The 22,204-nt window shown below is 40.5% G+C and overlaps 1 protein-coding gene and 1 long non-coding RNA gene across 3 annotated transcripts in view; both read right to left on the minus strand.

The window, feature by feature from the left end:
• Nucleotides 1–22,204, minus strand: part of COLGALT2 (collagen beta(1-O)galactosyltransferase 2) — a 74,687-nt gene that overhangs the window by 45,045 nt on the left and 7,438 nt on the right. The window lies entirely within an intron of this gene.
• On the minus strand, nt 5,109–15,846 carry LOC137144661 (uncharacterized). The gene is made up of 2 exons (XR_010917449.1): nt 15,768–15,846; nt 5,109–5,461 (listed from the first exon to the last, which is right to left on the minus strand). It is a non-coding gene; the product is annotated as an uncharacterized lncRNA (long non-coding RNA).

Below are 22,204 nucleotides of genomic sequence, written 5' to 3' on the forward strand. Positions count from 1 at the left end.
AGGTTGTGCATCAAATATTTTAGCATGGAGGGCCATTCTGCACATGTATGAGTTTAAACGCTCACCTCTTGTTATGTTTTAAGCAACTCAGATTCAGATCTGGGATAAGCAGGCGCATAACCTGGCCTATTACGTTAACAAATCGGCTGTGCACTGAATATTGCTTGGTGGTGGTAACTGAATTCCAAAAAAAAAAAAAAAAAATCCATTGATCACGGCAATGTCAGTTACAGCAAAGCTGTGAGATGTCAGGAGCCATGATGGAAGGTAAGGGAATTAATAAAGAAAAGCACCTTGAAATATTAAGTGAGAGGGAGATCACAGTATCTACTATACTTTGATGGTTGCTTCAGGAATGTATCATTGCCTGCCACATGGTAGACAAATTAAAAGCAGTGATGGGTCCAGGCCAGAAGAGTCCATCTTCAAAGCTATTCTCAGGGTTCTGGCCACATGACTCCTATTAAAGTTAATGAGAGTCATGCAGAAAAAGTGAGCTGACAGGTTTCTGAAAAGCATTTGATGCAATTTCATGGTGGAGATTGTTAACTTGAGAAAGGAAGGAAAGCTTGAGAAAGAAAAGGGAGAAACACTGTTGGCTAGAAAACAGGTTCAGAAATAAGAAACAGCAAGTGGCTAAAGAATGGTAATTTTTCCATCTGGAAAGGCCAAGATAAGCTGACAGGGTCAGGGGGCAGAAGAGGAGGTTTATGTCTTTCACATTTTCTCTTTATTAATTTTTCAGTGTGTGTGAAAAGTTTGGTGAAGCCCATATCTCTGGTATTAAACTTCATTAGTCACCATGAAAGAGATTTAGATTCTCACTAACACGAAGTTTCTCTGTTTAGAGATATCTGACAAATGGTAACATTCACTCCTAAAGCCAGGTATCCCCATTAAGTGCATCAACAGGACAGACCCACCAATCTACTTAGTCCAAAATTCTGGGCCAGATCCTCAGGCCCTATAAAGGAGCAGCTGGGGATTTCCCGACAACGGGCAGATCTCTGGGTGTCATCTTGTTGACACAGTCAGCTCTACATCACCTGCATCCAGCCTATTCCTTCTCTCCTGCCACACAGTGGTGTAGGTGACATGTCAAAAGTGGGCCAGGGGCATGATAAGAGTGCACTGCACTCCAGCAATCCACACCTGGCATAATGGAACTGCCAGAGTAATTTAGAGCAGCCCTTAGAATGCTCTATATGGGCCCCCAGCTAGCCCCCAAAGGTTTGGCCTTTTTTTTTTTTTTTTTTTTTTTTAAATAATGGAAAATACAGAAAAAACACAGATATTAAAGACTCAGAAGAAACAACCAGAGATAAAGGATACATTTAGTTTTCTATACCTCAAAAAGAAGGGTTTGGTAATGAAGGAGCATAGGAAACCGAAGTATTCATGCTGGAGATTAAATTAGAGAAAGACAGTTTAACAGCCCAACAAATACTTCCTGTGCATTCAACAAGAGAAATTATCCACATATAGCATGTGGTGTTGGCTGGCCATGCATTTTCATTAATTCAATGCCAGGAAGCAGACATCAGGAGTGAAGTAAGATACCATGGGTCTCATTCTCCTCTCATGAATAGCGGTTTCACACGCTGGCATACCTTCACTGGGCCAAATGTTGTTCTCAGTTACATCAGTGGAAATCCAAAGTAACTCTACTGAAGTCAGTGGGATTCTTCTGGATTTACACCTGTATACATGACAGCAGAATGTTGACCATGAGTTCAAATGGAAGCTGTGCAGAATTTGGCCTAACACTTCTCATATAACCAGTATTGCTATGAAATAGAATTTAGTGCATATTGGCCGGAATACTGCAGAGTGCTGAAATAAATGTACTGTATCATAACTATTGGCAACTTTCTAAAAGCTATATATAGTGATCAAGCAATTAGAAGAAATACCCATCTCAGCCAATCTGGTTAGATGAAAATAAGAGCAATATTCAAAATTTATATATAAAGTGGATGGTTTTGCTGGACAATGTGAAGAATAGTTTTGGACACTACATTAAAAAACTGCAGAATAATTTGGAAAGGTAATATAATACCTAGCACTCATATAGTATTTTTCCATCCTCAAAGCACTCCACAAAATTATTAATTAATTGGTCAACATTTTCTGAATTTCAAAATTTCAACAAATAAGAGGTTTTGGTTTTTTGGGGGGCGGGAATGTTACATTATTTTTAAAATCAGCTCTGCTAATTAATCTTCACAACATCTCTGGGAAGTAGATACATGGAAAATGAGGACTGGATAAACAAATTAGAAGCCTAATCTGAAGCCCACTGAAGTCAATGGAAAAGCTCTCGATGTCCAGGAGCATTATCATCCCTTTTTATAGATGAGGAAATCAAAGCAGAGAAATTAATGGATTTGTCCAGGACCACAAGAGGCGGAATCAATGTCAGAGCTGGGATTGGCACTCCAGTCTCGTGCTCAGTCCACTAGACATGGCAAAAAGAATCTTCTATAACACAGATTGTATGGCTGCTTGTTTGATTCATAGACAACCTGTCACGACAGCAGTAATTTAGGGCACTGTCATGATTTTTTCCAAAATTTGTAATTCATGTTTATAATAACTTTTCAGAAGCTCAAAAAAAACCTTGTTTTCTAACCAAAATATTTTGTCTCTATCATTTACAGGTGCCATTTGCTGAGCTCTGGTTTCAGGCACTGATTGTGTTTTTAGATTTATTTTTAAGAGCACTGAAACATTTCCACTTGAGAAAAAAAATCTAAAGGATTAAGTGTACTTTGCACAGAGCCATAAGATACAAGGTTAAGTACAAGGCAGTATTACACCTTGCACTTACCAACCTGACAGCTTCATTTATAAATGCTGCACTCCGAAGTGCTTCAGAGATTGGTCTCCCTATGCATTTGAAAATAAATATACTACAAAAATAAGAATAGTTAAATGCAGCACTTTGTTTATTTGCAGAAAGGGGGAAATTTGCATCTTAGAATAATTATCTAGGCTAATGAGCATACCAATAATGGTGTCTAGTCTCTTTAGTATTCATAGCATGGAATGGGAAATCAGGATACATGGATTCTGATCTCAGTCCTCCCACTAATTCATTGTAGGGCCTGAGCAAGGCAGACACTGAGGCTCACATTTTCAGAAGTGTCCACTATTGTTGGGTGCCCAGTTTGAGACACTATGAGCCTAATTCTAAAGGTGCTAGTAGATAGGCTTCTAGTGTAAGTCAATGGAGGCTGCAGGCTGTCAGCATCTCTGATAATCAGACATTAGAGCTGTGTTGTCTTTTCGGTACACCCACCTCCCAGGCAACTTAGGGCAGCTGCAGTCAGGGGCAATCTCTAGCACTGGAGCACTAAAGAAACTGAACTGCCGGGGACCAGGATCATGGGTCTGTGGCTTGCAGCTGGTGTAAAGGCACAAGACCGCTACACAGATGGTCCTGACCTCCTGCAGACCCTGGGAACTGCCAGGTTTGTTGGCAGACACATGGTTTTCTGGGGATTAAGGAGGGGAGGGGTAGTCCCATTATACAGACAGAACAATAGGGGAGAAAGAAAGGAAGTGCTCAGGTCCTGATTCCTTACTTTGAGCTGGGAGTTGTGGTAATGTGGGTTCCAACATCTTGTTGGGTCTGGTTTCCCTCCTTCCCCAGCTCCAATAGTTTCCTCATTCTCCTCCCCACCCTAACAACAGCACTGCAAACTGCAATGCTCTACACTTAGTATTCCCTGAAAGAACCATCCAATCAATAGCCACTGTGTTTATTGGGGCGCTGTATTCACTAACACAACACAGAACATAATACGTGACAATGGATAGCTTTATCATTACTAATTTGGTATATGGTTAATATTTTTTAAAAAATTAAGGGACATGGGGGTCTGTTTTTCAGCCAAATCCCATTCACAACTCTAATCAGTACTGTATGGTATGTTGTTTTACCAATTGCCCACTAGAGGGATTTGTTACATAAACAGATTAAAAAACCCGAAAGATTCTGCCACTGATTTCCCTCACCAAACGATTTATCTGACAAACTTGTGACTCTCAGTTGAAAGTCACTCTGTTGCCTCCTAAATAGCCTTCTATTCGCTGTAGTTGTCTACAAGATTCAAAGGAGAAATGAATGAAAAAGGTACTCGTTAATTCTACTGCAACCGTTTTCAATTAGTGTCACTTGATTTTCAAAGCTCAGAAAATATCACTTGGGAGAATGGAGGAAAAACATTACCTTAAGTAGTTCATTTCAGCATGAACTGGCGGTGCTCTATGACTCCTAGCTGGGTAGGGTTTTTATTTTTTAAATGCATGCTTAACTCATTCAGACTGTGTCTCATTGACTCTGTAGCCTTAATTCCTAGTATTCATGTCTCCTATTTCTCAGATTGTTTGGACACATGGTAATTGCAGAGTTGTCTCTTGTGAGTGGATGTATTCCTTAGATGCCCATTCTAGACATTAATTGGAATCTTTTGTTTTTTTTCTAGATCTGGAAGGAGTGTCTTCGAGAACACAAAAAGATGAGTGTTTAATCACATTGTGTACCTAAAGTTCTATATATACGTGACAAAAAGTTTGCAGGCAGTACTGGAAAACGTGTTTGTGGTCACCTAAAAATGTGTTCTCCAGCAGTGGCTGGTTGAGTCAGTTGTGTCAGTGATTACTTGGCTGCAGAAGAAATGGGTAATTACTTTCTTTTGGAATTCTCTCCTTGCTACTACGGGAACTGTGTCAATGGTCCAGTCAAGTGTCCTCTCTTAGCCACTCTCCAGATTGCCATGAGGGGATCCAAACACGGAACTCCCAAAAGCTTTAAGCTTCCTGAGTCTCAACAGAGCCCAGACACAGCCCCTATCTTAGGGTCTCTGAGCACACCCTTGGGGTGCAGATAGGACTGGATGCCCGATATAACAGCTTAGACCAAACAGCCCACTGCCCAGTTCCTGGAACCAGTGCTGGCCCCTCAAGACTGCCCATGCCCCCACCCCCATAGCTCAAACACACCCTCTTCTAGAACTCCACTCGAAGGCATGAGCCTTCTGTTTTAACACTCCAAGGGGCCATGTGGTAGGTGTAGCATATAACACCCAGGTACACTCTGGGCAGAAGCGTAACACTTTATTGCTCTTTACTTAATCACACAAGAAATACAGAGATATACAGAAAATAATAAACCTACAACATGCATTTCCCTGCCTCAGTTTTCTCACCACTCCAGAGCATTCTTCAGAGCCCTCCATTGTCCAGCAGCTGCAGTGTTCTGAAACATGAACCCTTCTCCCCTCGAGCTCTTCCTCTCTGATCCCAGCCAGTCCATCCCCTACCCCTCTATCCTGTCCAAACTTCCTGTGCCTGTCCCTTCAAATCTTCCCCTGCTGTGATTTTAAAAGCCAGCATCAACACCCTGCTGTCTTCTTCCTGGGTTTGGGGTTTTTTCCATTCTCCGTAACACCAGCCCCTGCAGAGGAAAGGTGGAAAGAACTGATTTGTAGTAGAATGCAGTCACTCTTTGGTTTTCTCCAGATGAGAATTATCCTGATCCAGATAGTCCTTAACAATTTATTGGGCTGGCAGAGACATAACTTCAGGATTGTAGGTCATGGTGAATACACAGCAATAGAAGCATACATGGATAGCAATTTTCATAGTAACAACTTCATAAAATCAACCAATATAAATTCATAAATTGTACAGACAGATCACACAAATCACAGATCACAGGCCAGTGGCATGTGCATTTTGGAGGATGTCTGCACAGGAGTCCTCTTCTAGGACACTCAGACTCTGCTCGTCATTCTTTCATGTCCCACGACATAGCTACTTCATTGCCACTCAGACTAGCAGTTCATCCTTTAGATCCATTGGCTTTTTCAAAGCTTCAGCAATTTGTTTCCAAATATGGGCATTAGTTGTAAACAGATATCATTCGGTAGTAACTCTTCACAACAAATTATGATATACAATATAGAGCATGCACACACACACAAAGTAAGCAACACATGAAACAGGAATCTCTCTCTTTCTCACTCCCACACACCCACCCACAAAATGAGGGCAGCAAGTTCAGCTACTATCTCAGCCAGATATAAACAAGTGTATTGTATAAAAGAATTCTACAGGTTTTTTCCTCAGAGCTGGCTCAAAACCAGAACCATTAATCACAACTTCTGAATATAGGTGGGTGAGAAAAATGAGTGGTTTTTATTCAAAACCCAAATCCACACCACTTAGGGTTCCGGATCAGATCCAAAACTAGAAAGACCCTGTCTCCTATAGGGATGCAGCTGAAATTTCACAAGAATTACCACTCTAATAAGAGTCTGGTCCAAGATGGCAGAAATTACATAGAAACAGATAATCTCACATGATCATTACAATTCAAGATGGTAGATATCAATTTCCCATCATTTGGGACCAAAATCTAACAAGAACAGCTTGTGACATTTCTATGCCATCATATCCTCATTTGAACCCTAGCCATGATCTGGCTTGAAAACACCATAAACTAGATGCAAACTCCATCTTTCCAGGCAACGCTTAGTCTTTAAACTTGTACCATAAACAATGACTTGCTAGCCCAAAAAAGCAGACTCCGAGTCCTCTTGGGCAGCTTGTTGTCAAAGACAGAAGGAAATGCCACTGATAGAAGTGTCTCTCTTGTGCTGCAAAATGGTGCTTTCTTGAAAGCTTAGGTCTGAGGTGAAAAACCTGGCAGCAATCTTACTCTGTAGGAAGAAGTCAGAGCTGAGCTTTGCCAAGCAGACAGCTATGAGCTCACCAGACTGAAATAGCAACTTATCGAGAAGAATTTTTTGTGGATACGGTAACTAAATTAGTTAATGCTAGACACAAGACTCCAATATTTCTCTCACAATAATCATTCCACCCCTCCATAGCTTAACTGCGGTACCACATGATTTAGCCCCTGCATTAATCAGGAAATTATAAAATTGTGATGAAGTGCTTAACAGCACAGACTTTTGTATTCAAGTCAAACTCTTTGCATTTACATCATTTTAGTATTTTGAAAAGACAGTGTAAACCAAAACTTCAAAAACAGCCTTCCCATGTAGGAAAAAAATGTTTGAAGAGGCAGCAGACCCAAGGACAATTATAATCCTCCGTGAGCTTCAGACCAGGCTTTTCCGGTTTGTGTAGGTGATAATGAAATTAAATGCTTTTAAAGAACCAGAAAAACAGTTGTTGAAAGCAACTTTGTCAGATCAAAGACAAGCTGTATTCATATGCTGCATTACTACATGCTGTGTGGTGTTGCTTCAGACTTTGATCAGTCACTTATCCAAACCAAACCATTGCCATCATCTCCAGTTCTTCTGATACCACTTCACACTGTTGTCTCAAAGCTACATAAAGAATATTTAAGCAGATGTGCCTGAGTTAAAGTGTAAGCATGACTGCCATTAGTGACTGCCTTTTACCCATGAAATTTATCAGACAGAGTTGGAAATCTGTTGTGTATCCATAGGCAGCAGTCCCTCATTTTCAGCCAATCAGATGTTTCCTTTTCAGAACATTCCAAACATTCTTCCCAACCCTGCCACCCCCACCTGTGACAGCTGCAGTTCCAGGCTGTGTAAATGTACCAAGCCATTTTCCACAGGAGACCCAGTATTTGGACTTCTCAGCAAACCCCAACTGAGTGAAGCTGTAGACGATTCATCAACAAGCTTAAAGGTACAATTATAAATGGCTGTGCGCAGCTCTATGCAATGATGAAAGGCTTGTTTTCTGTACACGAGGTACCAAATTCATCACCCAACTTAAAGATTTACGCACATATCCTGCTGAGGTTGTCTCCTTCGTATGAATGATTTATAAAACAGAAAATGAACTCACTGAGTTTCATTTGGCTTGGGGAAATTCATACTGAAAGAAACTGTAATAAATCAATATATTCTAATACATTAGATAAAAAGCTGATACTTTCAGAGTAACTTGTGTGTTCTACTCTTTAAAATATTCCTTTAGAACTAGAACGTGATCCAGGCTAACATAGCCATGCAGTAGAATGGGCAGGGACTAAGGAGAATCCCAGAAAAGCAGTCCTGGTGCACCGCTCAGGAAAGCACAAATGCAGAAATGGAGTTGCCCTTCCCCACATCCCTTGGGAACAACTCAGTAATAAGGGGGCAGCAAGAGGGAGTCATGGCTCTACCACCTGGTGAACTGGTTGCCCGGGGAGCCCCTTAAAGTGGTGTTGCAAATTGCTCTCCCCTCAGCATGGCTAGGGAGCTCCCTCTGGGAGGCATTACCCCATGGCGGTGAAATTGTGCACTGCCCCTTACTATGGACTGTGTCTTAAAGGCACAATATATATAACCTTTAATAATTAGACACATAGGCCAAGATTTTCAGAAGTAACTAATGATTTTGGGTGCTCATCTTGAGACACCTGATTTTCAAAGGATGCTGAGCACCTCACATTCTGAAAATCAGGCCCCTTTAATCTGGCCCAAGTTGGGCAACCAAAAATGGAGGTGACTAAAATCAGTGATGGCTTCTGAAAATTTTGTCCACAGTTATTTTATCTCAAAGTAAATCTGATATTTTGTGATTGGTTACTTATGATATTTTCCCAGACTTTTAACCACATATTTTACACATCTCCTAAATTTTTCCTTTTTTAGTGCCATTGTGCTTTTAATTGCATTTATTTTTCATATTCCACTATGAAAGTGTACTATGGTTTTAGTTATTCTTGCATAATGATCTCTGTATATTCTATATATATATATTCATGTATATTAAAATAAGCTCTGTCCTGGTTTTTAGGTCTTGATTTGCCTTTACATTTGTTTGTTATTGTTTGTATATTGTAAATTACAGAATCCAATACTTTTTAAAAAGTATCTTATACTAAATATGATGTGATATTTGCAAATGAGACAATGCTCTCATTAGATAAAAGGAAGTGATATTCACACTCATTTCAGGGACACTCAATTGGGCACCTAACCTCAAAATGAAAGACATTGGGAGTTAGACACCTAACTACCATTCGTAGCTTTCAAATCTCACCCGCAACTACAAGCTTCCTTCTCTTACCACTGAGTATACTGAGTGTGGACCTTGGATTGTTCTGAAGGACAGAACAATTCAAAGAACTGAGAAAGCAGACCAAAAAAAGACCTTTCTCCCAACTTTAGCAGCAGCAAAAGAAAGAAGAGCAAAGAGGAGCAGATTCTGCTATATTGATTTCCTTCCTGCTTTCCACATTAAGAACACACTAATGGCAAGAACTTGCACTTACAAAAAGCTCTGTTAAGGTGGAGTTAATATACAGCTATACAGCATATAAATACATACAAAGGTAACACTACTCTCTGCAGACCACACACAAGCACCAGTGAAGTGAATTTGCGACGGAAGAAGCAAATTGGGGAAAAAACAGTACTCCAAAATGTGCTCTTATTGCTCCTGTGAAACTGCTGCTGATGCTACTGTTACAAAATGTACTCATCTTCTCATTTCATTGAGTTGCCGCTGGAGGAGAGAACTACCCGAAAAGCAACTCTCACAGCACCCAGCAGCATGAGGAAGAAGCCGAAAGTTAATAACCGACCCACTCTTACACAGCAGAGAAGGTATGTAAACTAAATGTGATCAGCTCAAACTCTTCACTACTTCACAGGTAGTTCGATCTCAGTATAGCTAGTTGAGATGAACCCTATACCCATCCCTATGCATGCCTGGGATTTACTTAGATATGTTGAAGTAATAGCTACAGACGTCTTGTCTCCCCTAGGATTTTACAGCAAGATAGCTATCACACAGTTACCTCACTGTAAAGAGGCATCTCTTTGGGCAGTGAAGACATAGCCTCAGACTGTCAATGTTATAGATAGAAAGCACAGGATGAATATCAGAGACTGCCTAGAGATTCAATTACCTCTGCTGCACAGCAGCAAAGGGGTATTTTACACATACATATTTGTCTTGCTTGCATAAACTACAGGGGCACAGAGACCTCCTTTCAGTCCTTGCTGGGACTCAGACTCATATTCTTCTGATTCATACCTCCACAGTGTGTGAATCAGCATGGCTATTACTTATGGGAGGTTGCTTAAATTTACTTTGCAGAGAGTTCATGGTGATTAATTCATGGAGTCAAATTTATAACCAGAATAAATGGAAGTGTTTGCATTTGGCAAAGTTTAACATCCAGCTTCACAATTAGCTGTTCAAACTACTAGGGTTTGAGAATGTAGCACTTGCTTTTTCTCTCATTTGCCCAAGAAAGAATTTCTTCTAAGGACTGGAGTGACTAAAAGTGTCAAGAATACTTGTCAAACAACAGTGTTAAAGAACTCATAGTCAATGCTTCTCACCCAGAACAGAGGCAACATCCATGATAAGAACAGGTAGTGTACAAGCAGGATAAATAGGTTTTTGCATCTGTTGACACAAGAGAAGATCACCTGCTAACAGTTGCAGCAGAGCACCAAACATTTTAAAGTTTGGTTACTGCAACCTATTATTTAGCCACTGTGCATTAAATTAAAAACAGATTGCAGCCATGTGCAGCCTTCCTCTGCAATAGGACCACAGAAAAGAAAAAGCAAACATCCCTTTGGGGAGAAGGGAGCAATTACCCTGTCTGGTTTTAAAAAAATCAGATATTCCTTCTCTTGTGGCTCACGGGAGAATACAACTGCCCACCCTTTCTTTCAAATGGCAAACCGAATCGTCTCCTTCTCATGCTATCAAAACAAATCCAACCCACTTTTTGGGTGCCGCAGAGATATAGCAATTAGGACACACATACCACACCAGCTGGGTTAGGGCTTGTGGGTGGGGTGGTAGGGAGGGAGAAACTTGGGACAGTAGCCCAAACACACCTCAGATTAGCTGCCCTTGGGCCAAAGGGCCAGACTATGGCTGCCCTATCATGGCCATCCTGAATGGGGAGAGGGGAAAAGGACCTTTGTGGCTCTCTACACTCCCCAAGCAGGGAGGGAGCTGCTAGAACAGCTGGCAGCACAAAACAGCCCTGAGGGGTGTGGTCTTTGCCCTGCCTGGACAGCACCTGAAGGGCTGAGTTTTGGGAGTGCACACTAGACCTTTTCCAAAAATGCTGCTGGAGGCACTTGCGAGTCCATTCTAGCCCAGAAAGCATTTTGCCCTGTCCTCTCCATTGCAGAATACTGCCCTCCACCACTGCTTGTCTTGGACACCTCTTCCTTTCCCCATTCAGCTCAGGCTATAGGAGTCATCTTTTGATGCATAACATCAGGACATGAAGCCAGATTTCCAAAAGAGCTTAGCTACCCATTAGACACCTAACTAAGCACCAGATTTTCAAAGCTGCTCAGCAGCCAGAAGCACCCATTGTGACACCTATGTTCAGATCCCAGACAGTTCAGCACTTCAGATGCTGAGCTCCTTTTAAAAAAAATCCAGTTCCAGTGGTGAGTACTGAGAACTTTTAAGAATCGGGCCCAATGTAACTGAAGCTGCATGAAATTAGGCATTTTGGCTGTGTGGGGGGGCTTATGAAATGCTTGCCCTGGGGTTTTGGTTTACATGCCTTTCCCCTCACCCTTTTGCCTCACTACAAGAAGGTTGGATTCATACAAGCCTCAAAGTTGTAGTGGTCATACCCCAAAATTAACCTAGTTTCCAGGCCAGAGAGAGTTTGTTTATATTTTGGAGGCATTTGTTCATTTCTGAAGAGCTGCCTGGCTCCTATCAGAGTAGGAAGTAGTGGAAAGAGAGAGAAGCGGAAAGAACTTGGGATACACTGGTTTCTGTACAGCCCAATTACACATTTAGCTCTGATGACATGGAAGCTGACATCCTCACCATCGTCAATGGTAGAACTGCTGCAGGAACCATAACAGGCTCTTGCAAACACACATTCTCTTTTCAATGTGATGTCCATCTTTTTGTATCACCTTTCCTGAAAGCATCTGTTACAGCAGGTAAATGGAAGAGACACTTTAGCTGCAAGTGACTGGTGGGGATGATATTAAGAGATATACTGGTCTTTGCTCCTTAAATATAATGGAGTCTCTTACTTTACAACACTCTTCTATGATTATCCAAAGTAGATGAATAATCTTCTAAACACAAACACTTTGCCTAAATATAAAAAACTATTAAAGAATATACACCTCTCAAATCATCTACAATGAAACATCATCTGTGAATGCCTGATACAAAACTAAACCAGTTAATGACTTGATCCAACTTTCATTTTCTTCTGTGTGCAGGATCTGGCTATAAATGAATAAACATTTTACATACCAAAGAGGGGAATATAATGATTCTCAAGCCTCTTCAATGAATAAACCTTATAACTAAGTCACCTTTACTCCAGTTTGGTCAATGTTATCTAATGTGTGATGATTCCATTATACACATGCACCAGTCTCCCCTCAGCTGAATTTCAGACCACCACAGATTTACTACACACCTGCTGACTTTTCAGAAAGAAAAGTGAAGATGTTCTACCACATCCAAAATGTGCTCACATCCAGTGACAACGATGAGGCGTTACTCTCAAGCTCGGGAGATTCTCAGTTTATTACAATACTGAAAACAATCCACTGTTAAATCTGATTCAGACACTGAATAAAGCAAAGGTTTGTAAAAAACTGAAAGTTAAGATAGCCCAGAGCTGGATTATGAATGAATATATCCCCCCTTTAAACTGTCATATAAACCCAAAACACACAAACAACAGGTTGATCCTCTAGGAAAGGGCTAAGTGGGTTCTGGTGACTCATTGAAGCAGGTGCCTCATTAGTCCACCTGGATATAAGAGAGATGGGCTAGACTTTCTGGGGAGAGAGGGTTTGAGCTGAGTAGTCCTGAAGAGCAACAACCATGTCCAGGGAAGTTTGTGCTGATCTTTCTCCTATTGTTATTTTCTTTGTTAATAAAGCCAAATGCCAGGAGGGGGCAAGTTTGAACTTCCCATACTGTGAGGAATGGGTGTGTAGAGCAGCTTCAGGAAAGACGCCTGCTCACAGAGTTTTTCCTAGCTGGAATTCCTGCCTTCAAACACAGTCACCTCCCCCAATCTTCCATACATATGCATTGTCCTCTTGGCTGCTGATGTCTATGCCCACTAGTTCAGATGGCACTTTGGCTGCTTAAAAATTCATTATATCTTTGCCCAGAGAACAGGGTATAGAATAGAAGTCTGTAAAACAACACAGCCATCTCTCCTGCAGGATACAAAATGAAGCTTTTGTTATCAAATGCTTTGGGACACTGGTTATACTTAAGGCAGGTGGAAACAGATTGACCTGTTATTTAAAACTGTAGTTGCAACCTGAAACAAAGTTCCATCTACATCTTTATTTATGTCCATCACCATATTTTGAAGGCAGCATGTACCAGGGAGGCTTAACTGTAGATAAACATACTGTCTCCATAATTAAGTCATTAGAATAAGGTACTGGCAGTCAGGAGTTCTGAAGTCTATTCCTACCTTTGCAAATGATCAGATCAGAAGTAGAAAGAGGAAATCACTTAATCTCTATGCCTCAGTTTACCAGCCTATAAAATGGAGCTAATATTACCCTCTCAAGATGGCATTATGAGACTTAATCGATGTTTATAGAGCACTTTCAAATTTTCAGACATCACAAGATACTACATAAATGCAACAAAAATAAATCTATCATTAGAATATGAAAGCCTTATGTCCTCTGTGACATTCTTAAACAAAAAAATAACACACTCAAAGGAGAGCAGAAATGCTTGAGAGGACATGGCTGGCTGCAGTGCCTATGGAGGAGATGGCATACACCAGTGCAGCATAATTAAATATTTTCATTTGTGTCCGTTTGTTATTAGCACACCTTGTGATTGAAGACCACTGCATCTCAAATGAGAAAACTGACAGAATACTGGGAAGGGTGGATGTGTCTTATGGGTATTCTACTAATCAGCCAAGACTTAAACAGAAGATTCATCATCAGAGCCCACAACCTGGCCACAGTCAATAACCCTAAAAGCCAATAAGAACACAAGGAGACAAATTAATTTCTGATGTAACTATGAATTTGACCCAGGAACTCTCTACTAGAGAGCTTCTAATTCACTCAAATTAACTCCATCAGCTATTACTGAACTGGAGAAATCTTCAAACAGGAAAGTGCTGGGTGCATTTTCAGCCTGATGTGAGGGATTTAGCTGTAGGACTGCCAAGGATGTCTGCAAGATTAGAATTAGGGAAGGTGGGCTTTGTGGTTGAGACCCAAGACCAGGAATAAGGTGATCAGTTCATAGCTCCACCAGTCTGTGTGACCTCAGGCAAGACATGCAGGCCAAAAGTGTCTGCTAACTGTGTGTGTCTACATTTAGCTGGTGAAAATTAGGGTCTGGTTTTCAGAGATGTGGGAACTACAAATGCTTGAACTACATGAAATAGAAGTGTTGTAGGTGCTCGAGTCAAATTGTTTCAAACTAGCCACCCAAAGCTCAGGCACCAAAAGTTACTGGACACTTTTGAAAAATGTGGGCCTTACTCTCTCTATCTTGTTATAACATCACTGAAAATCTACGGGGACCTCATTCTATGGCTAGATTATAATAGCAAAACAACACAAATGATCTATGACTTGGGTTCTCAGCTGTAAGTCTAGTCAATCACAATTAGTTCTCAGATCTACTCCAGAATTCTTAGCACCAAAGAAGGTACCACAGGACTTAATGCAAGAGTTTATCTTACCCTCCTGGTGTCAAGGGAGGATGAATTACAAAGTGGATAAATGAATGAAGACTGAAAAAAAGAAAACCATGAGCAGATTTCTGGCCACCACCAAGAGCTGCTGGCATCTCTTTTGAGGATATTACAACTCACACATTGACAGCCACTGGTCTGCAAAGACTATGTTACTATCTCAAGTTGGGAAGGGAGAGTTATTAAGGCAAGATTATCAGGATTAGAATCTAACAGTTGGAAGAAACTGAAAACTGGAGGCAGAGTAGCAAATGACAATACACCGCTGGCAGCCAAATGCCTGCTACAGCAAGTTAACCCCTTTGGAGGAAGACAAGTCTGTCTCAATACTCTGGACTTCTGATGCATATGGACCACATTTAGCCTTAATCCACCACGAAAATGAGGACAAAACCACTGTCAGTGCACACCGGACTTTCACAAACACAGGAAATTAAAGGCAAACAAACAAGCTGAAATAGCATTAGGTCTGAGATATCATCCCAAAGGAAGGAAATTGTGAGTTAAGTAACACATGGCACCCTGCACTTTGCTTAGTGCTTCCTATGCACTGCAGTACAGATGGCCTTTCAAAGCATTCCACAACACTGGCCATCGTTGCAGACAGCTGTGTGGACAACTCCCAATACTTGGTTCACCATGTGTAATGCAGCATTACAATCCATTTATAAAGAATCCCCACAGGATACATGAAGTCATCCAGTCTCATCGGGCTCTCAGATAAATAACCACACGTGTTGCAAGGCATATACACGGCAGAAAGCAACACTAAGAATGCCACTGCTTTGGGGGATTTATTTCTCAGCTCTAATGTAATTTTATATCAGGGCATGGCAGGGTCTTGAGAGGGGATTGGTTTGGGGATGGAGGGTGTTCAACCTGTCACAGTTACAGGGCTACCTGCACCTCTGCCCTCTCACTGGTCTCTGAATCGCCCCGACAGGTATCAGGCCTTGTGCCTTTACTTTTCCTGGGATGGAATTCTGCAATTTTCCCACTCTTAGGCCAGGCCCTGGGATAGACTATCCTATGTATGAACTGTACTTACCCAGCAGGTCTGACTGTGGTTCTTCCCTTTACGCATCTGTGACCAGCGATGTAAGTGAACAGATGACCTTCTTAAAACCTTAGTATTGTTTGTTTTAGGAGAAGAAATAAACCAAAGAGAGAAAAGATTTTGAAACAACAATTTGCACTCATGTCTATCTTATCTAAAGCTCTACCATCCTGTGACGGTGACCTACGCAGGCCTACCTTCTCCAGACACACCAGAGGATGCCTATGTCTCAGTCTGGTTCCCCCAAACTACCCCATTCTCTTCAAAAAGAGGCCCTTTTTAAATCTGCCAGAGTTCTGCATTCCCAGGCTTTGGCCCTTTTGATCAAAACCAGTTTTGTTGCTTGGCTGGAAAGGAAGCAAAAACATCAAAGCTAATAGCTCTGGCATTTTCCCTTACCAACTCTCAAGTATTTACTCAGAGGTGGCTATCCTGAGCCATTCTTTTCCTTCCTGCCTTCATTTGAAGACAGCCCTCTACCAAGCTAACCCAACACATTACTGCAGCAACCATCCGAATAAGCAGGACAACAAACAATATCCATACAAAAATGATTGCAGACCAGTTCCAAATCCATCATACAACCTATGTGGCCAGAACTTCAGCTGGTGTAACTTAGAATAGTTTCATTGAGGTCAATGGATTGGACTCATTTTTTTTCTATTGGAGCCCCTGGTTATTTATAAAAGTTATGATACTTGATTCTCCCTTACTTATACCTCTTAGTTGTTCTGTGTTTATTCTACCTCTGTAACCATCTTATTTAAAAATTCTTTATTCCAAAGTATCCTACAGTTTGTATCAAAGATGCAATCGAGAATAATGACACTATCCCAAAAAGTACTGGCCACCTCCAACTCCTATTGAAGTCGGTGAGAGATGTGGGCACTCCTTATATATGAGGCTCAATCTCTAAAGTTGTATTGTACTAGATAATATGAACCGTACAATTGACTCAATCTACTCTAATTCCAGCTGTCACACTAAGACTACAAAGCCATTATATGATAGTACTATAATATAGAAACATATGATGGATCAAATTCTGTCCTTGATTATACACATGTAGACCCATGGAATGTGGTCTAATGGATTTTGCATGGGGATAAGCGAAGACATCATTGGGATCCTGTGAGCTTTTAATGAGACTCAGCATTGATTTATAACCAGCCTAACTCAGCAAAAATCAGCCTGTGAATGACTTTTAACATGACAGTTAAAAGCAACAGAAGAATGCAGCAATGTAAACAGCTGCTCGGTATTACCAGACTAGAAACATAATCCTTTAAACAGACAACCTTCGGTGGCTGTTCCTACAGACCCAAAGGGAGAAGCTTTTTAACCTTCAGACTTTGGAGAAATCTGAGGTAGAGGGAGAGAATTAAATATTACTAAACATATGCATACATAAGACACAGCATAAGTGGACCAGACATGAGCAAACATCAAGGTATTCATAGAAAGGCTCTTCACCCAGAGAGAGAACATAGATTCACACTCTATACTTAAAAACCTGGGATGTATTAACAAGTTTCACACAACAACCTCACAAATAGATACATCTCTTTCAGCAGAAACACTACATAAAGAAACTTGTTATGTTTGGCAGATTAGGGGTGGGAGCACACTGTGGTTTTAGTTATATACTCCTGAATTTAAAATCTATTTGGGCAACCCCTATCATACCTTACGGAGTGCTACATCCAGATCCATAAGAGAGTAACCTTCCAAAAATCTGCTGGGTTCCCAGAAGCAGAAGTCTCCATTTAGCAAGGACAGAGTAAATTGTGACATTTTAGAGACAGTGTAGGCTTTAACTAGACCTAGTAGGCACCAACCAGCTGCAAACATTATTTAGCTATATACAGTCTAATGGGATTCAGAAAGGTGTGACAGTACATTTATATACAAAGCGTCTAAACATCAACTCTTTCTGACCTTCGAGAACATCCAAAAAAATTACTTCCAATCTAACCCTTAAAACCAAAATTTAAAACCAGTGTAAACAGGGGGAAAAACAGCATCAATAGGACTTGGCCTTTGGAAAGTGATCCTTGATTATTACACAACCCGATTGCTAAAACTGCATCTGCTTGACAGTGGTATATTGTTAAGTTGGTGCCTAAATATAAAGGGGTGGATATGCATTCAGATGCATTGGACAAACAGACAAATGTCTGTTTTGTTTCCCACTTTTATTCATCCCACAATTTAGTTGCCAAAAGTTTGGTACCTAAATAAGTGACTTCAAGTAACCCCATAATTCTCATTAAAGTCCAACTGAAATTTGATACATTATGTAACTAGCAAACAGATCTCATAATCACTATACACCTCAACAGCGGTGCATAATTTTTATTTTCACTACTTCCTTTACTCATTTTGGGAAAGTGTCTGATATTAGGCATGAGTAAGAGTATCACCTGTTTTCAGTGGGACCACTTACGGAATATGGTGCTATTCAGCATGAGTAAGAGTATCAGAATCTGGCCCTTTAAGAGACTTCCAGTCCAAAAAGGGGATCCATAGAAATTAGTAACACCAAGTAAACGTGTGAGAAATTTATTTGGGCATAAGCTTTCATGGGCAGAAACCCACTTCGTCGGATACATCTGACAAAGTGGGTTTCTGCCCACGAACACTTATGCCCAAATAAATTTGTTAGGCTGTAAGGTGCCACAGGACTCTCGCTGTTTTGCTAAAAACAGATTAACACGACTACCCCTCTGGAACTCAAGTAAATGTGTGTTTATATTCTTACTCAACGTTTCTCCATAATTCTTCAAAATGTTTAGCTGCAACACATTTGAGTATAGTGGTACATACTGAAGTCACAGCAGTAATTTTCAGATTTCCTTTCAAATGCTGAAGCTTCTGCTGAAGCATTTCATGATGTCATACAGTTCAGCCTGCCAAGACCCAAAGGTGAGACACACAAAACAAAAAAATTGTTTCTTCAGGATATATAGGCGATCTTCTATAACCTGTTTCCTGATTCCATATTTCAGGTATGAATAATTTACAGTACTGAAGTGAGAAAGTGATCTCTGTGATGCTGGCTGGATTAGGGGGACCCTTTATGATATTATTTAACATCCATATCTCAAAATTACAATAATTCATAATAGATAGGCCATGTCAGGTGCCATTAGAAAGGTTATAATTTACTAAGCATGATGATATGGTTTATGTGCATGTGTAATATTTGTATTGGAAGTTATGGATATGTTTGATGTATCTGTATTTCAACTTGAGCTGTGTTTCTGGGCGACACTAGATGCAGCACTAGATGCTTGATGGCCCACGAAAAGAACTCAAAGGTATAATAAGCCCACGAAAAGAACTCAAAGGTACAATAAGCCCAGTGAAATAACCTAGGACTTTAGTCACCAGGACTTACTCATGTGACCTGGACTCCATCTTATTTCTGTAAATTTTTTTCCACAAGAAGCAGTATGGCAAAGGCCAAGGAACATAAAAGGCAGCTGCACCACACATCATATTGTCTTTATTCTTCAGCCTTCATCTACCTCTGGAATGTATCAACTTATTTACAACTGAAGTTGGGAAACAAAGGACTGAGACCCATGCTGGTACTGGATGTACACCAGAGGGACTATACAATCCTGCAAACTCCACAATTCTAATGAAAACCTGTTATATAGTTTGTTTCTTTCCTTTTATAATAAACCTTTAGTTATAGTTACTAAAGGATTGACTGGCAGCATGGTATTTTGGGTAAGATACAAACTTATAATGATTTGATAATGTGGCCGACCCTTTGGGGTCAGTAGAACCTTGTGGATAAAGAGGGTAGAGTTTTAAATAACTTATCTCTTTACTTAACCTAGTGGCTGATTGGGAGCCAGAGACTGAAATGCAGTAAAGAGGGCTGTGTATATTTTGTTTTAGCTTCTTGATAACCAGTGTGGGGAATCAGAAGCATTGTTTGTGACTGGTTGGAAAGTCTGACTTCAGTGTCACCCACCAGAGCTGGGAGAATCTGGCTCTCCTTTTGCAGCCTGCCCTGAACTTGACATTTTCAGGCGGCTACCCTAGGCATGGATGGGTCACAATCTCAGGAACACAATCAGAGTCAGGAACTCCTGTTTTCGAATACTAGGTCTGACACTGATAACTATGAGGACTTTGTGCAGGCCAATCTGCCTCAGTTTCCCCATCTGTAAAAGATGATTGTATACTCCCATCCTTTGTCTATCTTGTCTTTTTAAACTATAAGCTCTTTGGGGCAGGTAGTGCTTCACAATGGGTCCTTGATCTCAGTGCTATTGCAAGTTCCAAGTAGAACTTTTATTACATGATAGCACAAAATTCCTGTGGGACAAAGAAAAAATTAGACTTTAAAAAAATGAGGCGGCATTCCTCATGATGAAAGATAGTAGAGAGAGCTACTATATGAATGGTAAAAGCCAACCCATCTGTCAGTATGTCAAGCTAACAAAAGATTATAGAAACTAACTAAGAAACTAAAACTGACAAGTCAACTTTCACTATCCAAACTGAGTGATGTGCAAAAAGTAAACATAGTGAAGAGTAAATTCATTTTACAAAATTATTCCAGTTATAACAATCTGACGTGTTATCTGTAACACAGAAAAGGGATTTTAGAGATATATCGAAACAGTATCAATAGACAGAAGTGAGCGCATAAAACAGCAGATTTTGAACTCCCCATGTTAAATATTCTTCACTGTGGAATGCTGAAGTTAAAATTACCTTGCTTCACTAAAGGAAATTCCCATATATGTAGATTCCTTCACATTTAAAAATGTTATGAACTCACATGATAGAAAAATATTCATATTCTATTGGCATCAGCCAGTAGTAGGCTAATACTGTACCAATCTTGACATTATGAAAACTGCATCACCATTACTCTGTTTTTATAAACTTCCATTGCTAGCCACATCATTGGCACCTTTAAAGGTAAACCATTCTCTTAGCGTTGCCAATTTCACAATACATCAGCAGTGAGTTACTTCCTCTCATCTGGGACTTATCTCAAGCTGCTACCAAACAATGGCCACAGCTATTGTATACTCTTATAATTTCCAAAGCAGACCTGTAAAAGTGCATCTCACAATATATAATTGTACTCTGCAGTACAGAGACTTAGCTTCATGCATATTTAAGCACAAAGGGCTTGGTCCACTGCCCACAAAACTCAATGAAAATATCCCCATTGACTTCAGCAGGCATTCGATTAGTCAAGGGAACTCTCAGCGACTACAGTGAGACGTGGTCCAAGACTTGGAAGCAATAGCAATTGATGGATGAAATTAAGGACATTTGCTTTCTTTACACTTTAAGTGTATACATCAGAGATCTCCAATCTTCTTGGCAATGTAGTTATCAATATGACCTTTGGAAGATCCATGAATCAGTGAGATGAAGATATTGAAAAGTGCTTTAGAAAGGAATTAAGAACTATTCATGTCAAAGTGCCACCTGTCTGAGTCTGCCATTCTAATTCAAATTCTACTCGACACAGTCTCATGGCTGGTCAGTCAGATTCTAACTAGCCATAATTAGCACTCTTACAAACTATACATTTTTTACTTGCAGCTGAGAGGACCTCAGAGAAATAGGGCCCGATTCTCTTCACATGTACACTGATATCAATTGGGAGTAACTCCACTGAAGTCAATAGAAATACAGTGGGGTAAACTTGCTATATGTGAGATCAGAAGCAGGCCCATAGTTTCAAATTTGATCCTTAGAAAATGCCTTTTGATCCGTCTAAGGGGATATCTACACAGTCAGCCAGAGACTTGACTGCAGCAGCTGTAGACACAGCTGAGTTAAATAAGAGAAACATCTCAGCACCACTGGGAAGTGGCTTTTGCAAGTAAGATTTTAGCTTCAACATCAAATTGACCTGGGAGAGCAGCAGCTCATGTGTCAGTCACCTGTGATGTCCCCAGACAGGATCTCAAAGATCTTCCAACAAAATGAGAAACTGTCAGGATGTGATACTCCAAATGTACAAAATAAGCAGAGAAAAGCTCCACAAACACAAATCAGAGCTTTAGTTTCTCTTTACACATGATAAAGGAGGGTAAAAAGGGAACAAAGCAATGCTTAATTTGTGCCAGGGCTAAGGCCTGGCACCTCTAGGCTTGGCAGTTCATAGCCCCGGCACCTCTGGCCGCTTGCCGCATCCGTTATGAAAGTTTAAAAAAAAAAAATGCTTGAGCCCCAGCACTTCTTTTACCACCAATTAAGCACTGGAACAAAGGAAGGCATTTTGATTTGCAGTTCACTTTTAACAGTAACTGGATAGAATTCTAATGGAACTGTGCTAGCAAATCCTCCTAACATGCAAGTTTCCTAACACAAATGAGTTTCTCCTAGATTTACAGCATATTGCAATTGGCTCAGCCCTGAGAAAGCCCATTCCATCCCCA

The sequence above is a fragment of the Emydura macquarii genome, unplaced genomic scaffold (genome assembly GCF_026122565.2).
Source record: "Emydura macquarii macquarii isolate MOO-44397 ecotype Brisbane River unplaced genomic scaffold, CSIRO-AGI_Emac_v2 contig_3477, whole genome shotgun sequence".
In the NCBI taxonomy this organism is placed as follows: domain Eukaryota; kingdom Metazoa; phylum Chordata; order Testudines; family Chelidae; genus Emydura; species Emydura macquarii.